Below are 11,135 nucleotides of genomic sequence, written 5' to 3'. Positions count from 1 at the left end.
TGGAAAAATCCACTAAATCAAATATTCGCAGCTACCTGCTGTGGTGACCCCGTGTGAATAAGGGAACAGTCGAAAGAAGTTTTTGCTTTCCAAAATGTCTCATGAGTGATGAGTGTTTTACGTCTGAGCTGACACCCGTATAGAGCTGAATGACTGATGCAAAATGACTCATGTGAACTTTGTCTGATACCTTTGTGGTTAAGGTCTGTTTAGGTACAGACATACATTTTTTATCTATGTGACACTTTAGTTAAAAGTAAGTATGTTTTCATACCTGGTTAAAACAATACCTGCTCGGTCCTGGTCACTGAAAGAAGGAACTATTCACTGTAGGAAATTGGAATAAACAATGGTCTCTTGCTACACAGCCTGACACTTTATTTTTTCAAGCTCCATATCTAATTTTTCATTTGGGTATTGTACCTCTTACAATACCCAAGTGTAATGAATCCGAGGAAGACGTTGTCCCAAACTCTTCCGTGATTTTCCACTACAGCTGCTTCTCACCACACCTATAAACAATTTTACATCCATCCTGTTTTGTACCAACTATTTTGTTTTGAACAAACAGACAATTTTAGTCTCTCTAATGCGTCATTATTTCCAGCTTTAATCCTGCCAGACATCCATCTTAGTCTGTGGACAGTTACAATAATAACAGCAGAATACAAACACACATAAATACCATATTTACCATAAATAGTAAAAAATGGATTTAATGTAATAAAAATCTTCAGGATTTTAAGGATTATAGCTTCGACTTCACTGACACAGCCTGTCAAGTTGACATTTTGGAGATTTTCTGCCTGACAACAGTGATATTTGTCTTGTATTTGTATTTATTTATTAGATAAAAAGTGACACAAGGGATGAGAAAAAGATTGCCCTATCACACCCATACACACATATTGTATATTTGCACACACAACAGCTGGCAGATTGTGTCTACACTCTTACAATGATAATGGCTGTGTCCATTGTGGTGCCCCACTTTTTAATTTTGATTTTGGGAGGTGAGTGAAGTCATTATATTGCAGCCCTAGCCTGGTTTTATGAACAATCAAATTCCCCAGAGGCTTTCTCCTCTCCTCTCTTCTCCACTCACACACAAACAAATATCCAGACATGGACAACAGATAAGCACACACACACTCTCATATGCACATACACATACATCACACCAAGTCAGTCCCCTTCCCCCCAGTGATTTGCCCTGCTATTAAGCCCACAGGTTCCAGGGGGCTGCTGAGCGAATGGGGTGTCCCAGACCCACTCAGCGTCAGAAACACATCACTTAACCCTGACGCTCTCACCCGCCTTCACTCGGCATGAAAAGCCAAAAGCCTTTTCCAGTTAGGCCCTGCCTGTCTTGCCGCTATTGATTTTGTGACAATGGGAAAGTCTAGTGTCAAATCAAGGAGCAAATCATTGAGAGAAAGTTTCAATTACTTTTTTTCCTTGCTTCTCCTGAAATTAAAGGCTACAGTGGATTCTGCTCTGTCCTCCTCTCCTCTGTCCTGTCATGGGTAATGGGGTTGGAGGCCGAGGCTACACAGTGAGGAGAACCAGTAACAAACCCACAGCCAAAGCATTTTGAAGGTCTAGTGTTTAAAAATGTTCACAGCTATCTTTGCATACATCTTCAATACAGTATGTTCTTATTGCCAGAGTGTCAAGTACTGCTGCTATGTGGAATCTGGTGGCGTTTCACAGATATGCACAATGTGTTCTTGGTGTCTGTGCTGTGATGCACCAGGATATGGCAACATTTATCATGCCTGGAAGCTTATAAAAGAACCCATGGCCTCACACACTTGGTAAGCATCATTCTTTGCTGTGCATGGTTTTTGCTGTGAAAGGGGCATACTTTAAGACAAGTAAAATGAGGTGGTTCCCAGCAACTCTCCACTGAGGGTGAAAGTGAAGAAAAAAGCAAGTGTGATGCAATCCTAAAGCATAGCTGCCAATCAAAATACAAAAATTTCACTTACCAAAACTGAAATCCAAACTTCTTGGACAGTCTGTACCTCACAGCAACCCGATATTATTATTTATCAGATAATTTGATAAAAAGTTTTGCACAAAAGACGGAAGCACAATGGTAAAATGCAAACAGCTTATACAACTTTTGCTCTTTGGAAGTATTTGCATAGAGAGCATACTATGTTACTAAAAAAAAACAGAGTCTGATCTTGTGCAGGTAACAAAGGCAGTTTGGCGCAGTCAGACTTGCAGCATTGTAGCCTCTAATTGTGTTCGTGGTCATGGTTCAACAGCAGAATCACTTTGGCAATCCAGTTGAAGCTGGCTTTCAGCTTTCTTTTGTGCTGTTGGCTTTGTGTTCATGCATAAACACTAAAAGAAAGATCCCATGTGTCATCATTAGGATAGGGATTTGTGTTAGCGTGTAGACGAGTCATAAACCTTCTTACGGCCTTGTATCTGTAAGAGACAAAACTTCTTTGGGTTTCTTTTCTGCTGTAAACTGGGGTCTGTGGTGACTGACTCACTTTTGGAGCCACTCTGCAGTTGGCACTCATGAAACTGCAGTCTTTGGCGCTGGCTTCATTATTCAGCCCTGGAGGTTGCCCTCTGAAGAAACCAAAGTGAAACAAAGTACACAACACTCCCAAACAGGACATGAACCGCAGTCTCCTAGCTGACAAACTCGTGACTTACTCCGCCGCCACCCTCCAGCCTTATAATGCAGACTTTGTGTTCTTTGAAAGCAAATCTGGGTGCCTAATATTGATACTGCCAGTTCATCAAGGCACTGACACCAAAGGACACAATGTTCATATCTATGAACACCAAAGGAATTTGACAGAATGGCAGCATTTGATGCCCTGGGATGCTTTGGACGACACATATAGCGAACAGTAACTTTTGTATAATCGTAATCAGACAAATGCTCTGTAACAAGCAAAACAACCTAAAAATAAAAGCAGTAAGAAGTCATCGCATTACTGATGAAAGACCAAGCTAAGTAAAACATAACCAGTTTGGATCTGATGTTTTGTGCACACAGTTGCGTTTGACTGTTTGTCATCCTCCAATGCAACGGCACATAATGAGGAGTGTGGGTTCAGCAGTGATTGGATTAGTTGAGGTTCTACGTCTTTTGACTTCTACACACTTCTAATGGAGATGGAACTGGCTCTAAAGTGATTACTGTCTTATTTAATCATTTCAGGAGAAAATGTTCTAATCAATTCTGCAAGTGTGCAGCCAGATGTTTGGAGTTTCTATAATTGAGTTATTTCAGTCAGACAAACAGAGATGTGTTTGGTCTAATTAGACTCCGTTGTCAGGGAAATCAAAAATTCTTCAAGCGGGAGCTGAATGCTTTTAATACACCCATTGAGTGATGTATCATTTTTAGAATTAATTTCTGATGCAATAAAAACTTGTCTGATCTTTGGATGTTCCTGTTCATCAAGAGCTGTCACTTATTTCTGTCATAATTTTCTTGGAACAAACTGTTTAGAAAGTACATTGTTTGTCTCCGTTTGATCTTCCCAGAGTAATCAGGCGGTCGCAGATATTTATAGCACTCTTCCTCAATCTTGGATGGAATTAATATTTGAGCAAATGAATGGGCTCTTTACTTCTGTCAACGTATGTGGCTCAAAGATGATTTGTGCTGTTGTGATGTTAAAGCATCTTATGGTTTTCGCTTAATTTATCTGTGTATACATGCAGAGCTTTGAAGAGAAACTGTCTTTATTTGGACTGGGTTGATTTTCTTTCTGGCAGCGCTTAGCTTGTGTGACTTCATTACCTCCGTCCGGCCCGCCATGCACATTGGCTAATTACTCAGCGAGTCCAGCATTGGCAGGTAGTTGCACACATATTGATCAAAGTGCTTAAGGCTGGACTTTCAAGCAGAAATTAATCAAGCATTATTTTTGCTGAGGAAAAATATTAAATATCAAACTGTTCTGTATTTGATGTGATGTGCGTGATGTGGTGTTTACAAATCAATTTTTTTTACTAGATTATTGGCTAAACATAAGATGACATCAGAGAATATGAATCACTGCGCAGTGACGCAGAGACATCCAGTGTAAAGAACTGGTTCTAATCACAATCCGGTCAGCGAGTTGAAGATGTCTGGACATCTAACAACTCGGTACAAGATTTCCAGTTCATTCCACATCTGAGTCATACCACCACTTTCAGGGTGAAGATTTCAACATTGCAAAATATCAGAAAGGGCTATCAGTAAAACCAAAGCTGGTCTGTCTGTTTTTGGACACATTATGTGTCTTTCTTTCATTGCATCTGCTATGCAGATACATTCTTAGTAACAGTCCCTCAAACTTTATTGATGAGGCTTTAATTTTGGCATGAAAATAATTGCATCTAAAGAGTGTAACCGAACATTATGAGCGCCGTAGAGATTTACTGCAGGGCTGTTGCGAATGGGATTGTACTGAATGGAGCTGGTGTACCTAAGAAACTGACAATTAATTTTATGGTTTATTGCCTTTGAAAAAAAAAAAAAGTCTAACCATGGTAAGATTTTTGTCTAGAAAGTTTTTGATATTTTTTAAAAACAACAGCAAACAGTAATATAATGTACAAGCATATTGTGAAGGCAACACAGTCCTCTTCATCACATCAACAGCTTTCAGTTCTGCACAACATGCTGATGATTTCCTGTCCATGCACTCCACAGACTGCATATAAAAAACAGCTTCCGTGCATTACCTATAGTTTTGTTAGTAACCCTCGAATAGAGCATTTTTATATTTGCGTTGTCGTTGTGTTTTTTTTTTTGGGGGGGGGGACTGGAATTGAGGATGCCTCAAGCTCGTGTAGTGGCAACCTGTCAATCACAATGTGACTACACACTAAACTGTATACCCCCCTTTGTGATCAAGCAAGCAACTGGATTGATAAACTCATCAGGAAAGTGTTTATTGAGGTCATAGATCAACTGTGCAGCAGTCATTTATCATGACAAGAGGAACCGCTACCAGAGGAGTCGCCACCTGATGGTCACTAGAAAGAAATACAGGTGTAAGACTTCCACATTGGCTTCACTTTTTATACATGCTTTATGATAGTGTTGTCATTTCAGCAACAAGACTATAACTAAATATATTTTTGCTGATAATCAAAGTACAACTAAATTTAAAAAAAAAATACTGACTTCTAATTTAAAATTTCAACGACAGCAACAATAGACCTTCAAGTGCCCGAGTCCAGCATATGATCAGGTTTTGATCAGGTTTATATACGACCTGGTTTCTGTCGTGCTTGTTGAAAATGCTTTTCAAACTTTCATTCCCAAAGAACTTCAGTGTTCTTTGACTGGATGGATCAGTGCAACATTTAAATACTAGGTGGAGTTGTGTGGCTGTGTCATTTTTAAACATGTTGCTCAAATATGGTCACATGCAATGCTAATATGAGAGGTGCAATAACAGATTTAAAGCATGAATCTTTTAAAAGTTTTGGCAATCTTAACAAAACTTCCAAAAGTAAAAAATAAAGTCACATTTCCCTTTATTTTATATGAATCAGTTTTATATGAAACTTTCAGTGTGTAAGTTTGGTTAGTCTCTTGAGTTCAGATGAAAGTATGTGCTCTGTAGCCCTGTGGATTTATCTGAGGTCATTTCTGTAGCTTGGTGAGCTGCCAAGAAGCCTGGATTGAAACGTACGTCAGCAGCGTGATTAACGGATAATGACAGACCCTGGTGTCGATATGTTCTGCGCTCAGATTTGTAGTGTGAGCATTATCACAGGCTCGGGCCCAGTATATCATCCGAAGGGAGTCAGCAAAGAAGTGTGGCAGGAGAGCAGTATGGCGACCGCTGCAATTTCGAGAAGGCGAAAAAAATTAGGAGAGAAGATTCGAAGCTCCCCTGGTGACATGTGGAGCTTATTTCTCATTTTCGCGTGCAGACAGTAAATACTTTGCTTTTTTCCTGGTACTCCTGACCTGAACCTGTGACCTCCCCTTGGTCTCTGATGATACTCCCATGGTCCCTGGCTCAAGGTTGCCGAGCAGGCGGCACAGCCAGGGCCCGGCTTTGTAATTCACAGGCCTCTAGATCGCCTGCCACAGCGTATTGATTTTTGTTTCCCCAATCTCCAAGAGAGAAGCAAAGAAAAGATTAAAAACACTGTCAGTTTGAAGTTGAATAAGAATCCTGCACTGGGGAGATACCTTGGAGAGCAAGGGGTCACAGCTGTGGTACGTATATCTCTTTACAGGTTTAACCCTTCCTTGGCCTGTAATCCAATTATCAGTACACAAAACCAGCATGTGGGCAGAATGTTATTTTGATATCTGCATTTTATCATCCGTGAACACAGACACTATTTATGAATACATGAAAACCAGGTTGTGAGTCACATACAGGGTCTAACTGGGGGCCAAACAGCAAAGCTGCGTAGGCACCCGTGGCGTTTCTACCTTTTCTTCTATAGCTTTATCCTCTTCTCTCATCTTCTGCCATTGCATTGGGAATCATAGCATTTTAAAAAGTTTTCAAATCAAGCACGTAGATTATTCCAGAACCTGGACTAAACTATTCCAGTATCATAAATAGATCAAAGTTAGAGGTTCTGATTTTGAAAATCTGGTGTTGTTAGAAAGGGTTCACAGATTCCTTTGATTTCTGTCATAATTCAATTATGGAAAGTTTTTTTTCCACAGATCTTCAGATCGATTCTCACAAAACTTATCAGATGGATTTTAGATCTTCAAAACAGTCCATTGCAGCCAAAAAGAAGTGAATTCATCCCAGCAACTGTTTTACAGTCTGACTGTACATGTCCATCTGCATGTACCCTTCACATGCTTTTTAGGGAGTTATAGTAATTACTATATATTCACCAAATTTAAAGCTTCAGAAAGTAAAGATGCATTATGTTCAAAAAGAGATGTTTCTGTTTCTTTGAACCATTTCTGTTTTTCACCTCATTGTTGTGGCCTTACGTTTTAGTTGACTCTTCCAGTTCTCAGCCTTGTTTCCAGCTGTGCCTTCAGTGAACTAGAAAGTAATGACAAAGCACTTGTATATTAATTTGTTTCACATATGAATTCTGTACAATGTCTCTAAAATCAGGTGAGACATTGTCTGAAGTTTTCCTCTCTCATATGTAACACACAGCAGGAGATAGCCCACATCTGATGTATTCTAATTATTGAAAATGTCTGATAAGTACCTGGACGGACACAATGACTTTGTACTAGGGAGGATACAGACCATCAAATTGCAAATACGACTGGCTCAAAGACTTGTGTTGACTCTTGTGGGGGAAAAAAGCTCAAGTCAGTCTAAATTGTTTTTGTACTTCTGTGTTATGAGCTCAAATTCAAATCTCTAATATGTCAATAATTAGTATCACTTTGACTCAACTCTGTGAGTGATTGAGTGATGTACCTGTACTTTATGTAGCTCATATGCAACTATGAAAAAATCAAATGCATCATGTTCATTTCATTAATATTTATGTGGTTACAGATGCAGGAGTAGCTGCCTTTAAGGGAACTGGGGGCAATGGAGTCTTTGAATGAACTAGTGGATGTGCTTCAGCTTTAAATATTGAGTCCATGTGATGAAAATTTTAATCTTCCCCCCCAAAATGTAATATTACCATATGTAGAAGCTAATAAAAATAGATTTTGTACCTCAGACCTGACCTACATATTTTTTCTTAAGCTAATCAACAGTAGACTAAAATAGGAGGTTACATTAATCAAAGAATCCCATAAAAAGAGCATCGTTGCATTTATTCGATGGAGGGTGCCAACACAGAGTTGGCAAAGTCTAAACTGAAAGCAGTATTTTGGGAGGCCCCTGGAGACACACACTCTTGCCTGTATATACTGCCATCTTTCTACATTACACTAAAGAAAGCTGTTGTTCAAACTCTATGTGTGTGTCTGTGATGTGTAGCTGGCATTTTGATCATCGCAGTCAGGCCCTGTTCATTTCTGTGGTATTGAAAAGGCTTCTTATTGGCCCTGACCCTACATGAAATATTGTGTTATCAGCTGAGCACGAGTTGCCATAAGGCATTAGGGCTAGCACATTTCTCCAGCTCCCCTCCCCTACAATCCCCATCCACTGGAAAGAGATCACAAATACAGTGCTGTCACTCCCTGTCCGCTCTGTTTACTTGATTTCTATCTATCTATGGTCAAAGGAAGAATGTCAAATCAAGTCAGAGTCTGGGGATGTCTTTAAATATTTTTGCTTTATTGATATTCTTAAGGAGGGCAGCTTTTCTTCCCCACTCCTTGCAGATCTAATTTAATTGTCACAAGTAACTGGATGAAATGTATGTATGTAACCGCAAACGTACTGTACTCGGGATGTTTCAAATACAGGTGATAACTCTAATAAAAGATGACAGAAGACATAAGAAAACAAATTACAGGGTGACAATTTCCTCAGATGCTGTCACCCAAGGTTCAAATGGCAGACACCATGTTCTATTATTTATTGAGTTAGTTGATGAAATGTCATCTTTGATGATGTGATGTTCACAGGGAGGGCTGACGTCTAAGAAGTTCAACTGACAAGCATCGCCGTAGCCTTGCCAAAAACATGTACTCTTCTTTAAATATTGAAGGCCTACATAAGGAGGAACATGGAGTCCTTTGTGCTGCCTGTCATTATTATACACATGTCAGCTGGTGCAAATTAATTGGCTGGATAGCACTCTTTTTTTGCACACTGATTAAAGGAAACGGGATACCTTTCAGGAATTGCTGCCTTGTAGCTTTTGTGCAAGTGTATGGTCAAAAAGACATTGAACCTTAGACAGATCACTCTTGTCTTTATGTTTTCCACTAGTATGCAGTTTATATTACTGGAGAAGGCATACTAGCAGCTATTTACTACTGGAATTACATTGCATCATTTTTATCAAATTAGTTTAAATGTGCTAGAAAAAGCCAACAGAAGAGAGCAAAAAGCAACTGACAGGATACACAGCACTATAAAATTCCCACAATTTACAGAGCAGGATATTGTATTTTATTTTATTCATATGAATTTGCCTTTAGGCAATTTCACAAGCTTAAAGTCTTGCACAATATGCCGGGCCTCCTCAAAGGGCATATTAGTGTTTGCTGTTGCATATTAATTTAGCATCCAGGATGACTGACTGGATTCAACCCTCCATGCTCCTTTATGCCTTCTTCTCTCACCCTGGAGGGGTAATATTGCAAGATTATGAGTCCTGTGTGTTATATTTATACCCCCCCATCCCCTCCTCTTTCTACTCCTTTTTATCTCAAGCAATTATGTCTTTCATCCCATCAATCTGTCACTCAACATCTACTTATACCCACCACACTGTTTAGCCGGGAGACTCATCTGTTCATTCACAGCTAAACACTTTTTGATCAGCCCTCGTTTAGTTAATACAGAAGATTTTGACTGCAGCCTACACGTGGCACACAATAAGACGTAATTTTTGCAAGTGAGTCGTTAAATATACTTCCATGCAGAGCACATTTGAACAGGCGTCGCCGTAAAAATAAAACATTTCTTTTGCTGCTATTAGCCACAAGCTACATGCTGCTGTATTTACGTCATGCCCAACAATCTCATTGAAAAGTTATTTTTGCCATGTTGACGTGCCTCCATATGGCTGTACAGGTGTGAGGGGAGAATATGTGAAGAATCTATCACTACTGTACCGCAGCGGCCCTAGTTATTTTTGTTTGTCCCATCCTCTTTGGTAGAACACGGGGGGGGGGCTCAGGGAGCGCGTGGAGCAGAATATGTGCGAGCAGAGGATCAATGGGAAGAAAAAAGCATAAGCCCATGTGCACAAAAGAACAGAAAGCGCAAACAGAAAACACACCCACACATCATAAACACGCGCACACATGCAAACATTATAAATACACAGCGTAAACCCAGGTGGATTTGGTGCAAGCTGTTTTCACTGGCAGCAACTCCCCCCTTCCCACCGCTGCCACCCCCCCCCCCCCCTCAGCCACATCCCAGCCCTGTTCAGCAAAGCTGTCACAGCGGCAGCACTCATAATGAAGGGTAAAATATTTTATTCAGATTTATTAATTTGAAAATGAAGCATGCCTGTCGACAGAGGGACAGTTCTTCTCAATCTGTCAACGCGGAGCCACTCTGCGCTGACACCAGGATTCATTTGTCTTGTCGGCTCTGACAGTCGGATTCTCCCAGTGCTCTGCGGAGAGGGATCGCCCAGGGATTTTTTGAGCTGGATAAAACACATTCCGACAAGGAACAGCCTCTTTATTAATGCAAATTAGGCCAGAAAAATTCCAGCAACAGCTACTTGGCTCCAGAGTCCTGGCTCCATTCTGTTTTTTCTTCTTTTTTGGGGGGGTGGGGTAAGAGATGGTGGTGGTGGGGGGTGTTAATAAAAGCAGCCTCAGTGTGTTTGTGAGAATAGGGCCTGCAGGAGGACCTGTCACACCACAGCTGTGACACTCTCCACACACATGGGACCAAATTTTGGAGCCTTTCCTGCACTTTTAGGTGCCCTTTCCAGGTATAATTGCTCATATCACAACAGTGAATACTGTTTTTGAGATTTCCTTTAAAAAAGATAAACTATTAGGAAAAACTAGTACGTCTACAAGCGTTAATCGGGGTTAAACTATTGAATTGTTATATATAATAGGTGCATATTGGTCAAACCTTTTACCCTCTATTTTTGACTTTGGATATGGATTTTTTTCTCTCTGCTGCATGTCTGTGTGCCTGTTTAGACCAGAGGCCACAGGACTCACGAACTGTGGCTGACTTGCGCTTGCCTGGATGAGTGCAGGCGAGTTGTTGTTTTATTTCGCCGAGAGTCCTTTGACATTTATCTCTCTTCACCTGCTCCCTGATGGTGATTCCAAGTGACAGGGTCTCCTCTCTTTATTCCTTCTCTGTCTTTCTGTCTTTTCTCTCCAGCCCCCCCTCCTCCACTCTGCTTCTTCTTCTTCTTTTTCACTGTTTTGGTCATTTCTCCACTTGTACTATAACCCCATCCCTTCCTTTTTCTCTCCTCCAAACCTCGCTGCAGATACATGAATTTTAAACCTGACCACTATTGGCACTGCACAAAGTAAATTAAACTTGGTGTGCTGGGGGACCATTAAAGAGGAAACGCATGTCAGTCAGAGA

Source organism: Perissodus microlepis, chromosome 23 (genome assembly GCF_051167445.1).
Source record: "Perissodus microlepis isolate ML-2025 ecotype Zambia chromosome 23, ASM5116744v1, whole genome shotgun sequence".
NCBI classification, from domain to species: domain Eukaryota; kingdom Metazoa; phylum Chordata; class Actinopteri; order Cichliformes; family Cichlidae; genus Perissodus; species Perissodus microlepis.
This window is presented reverse-complemented; position numbering follows the sequence as displayed.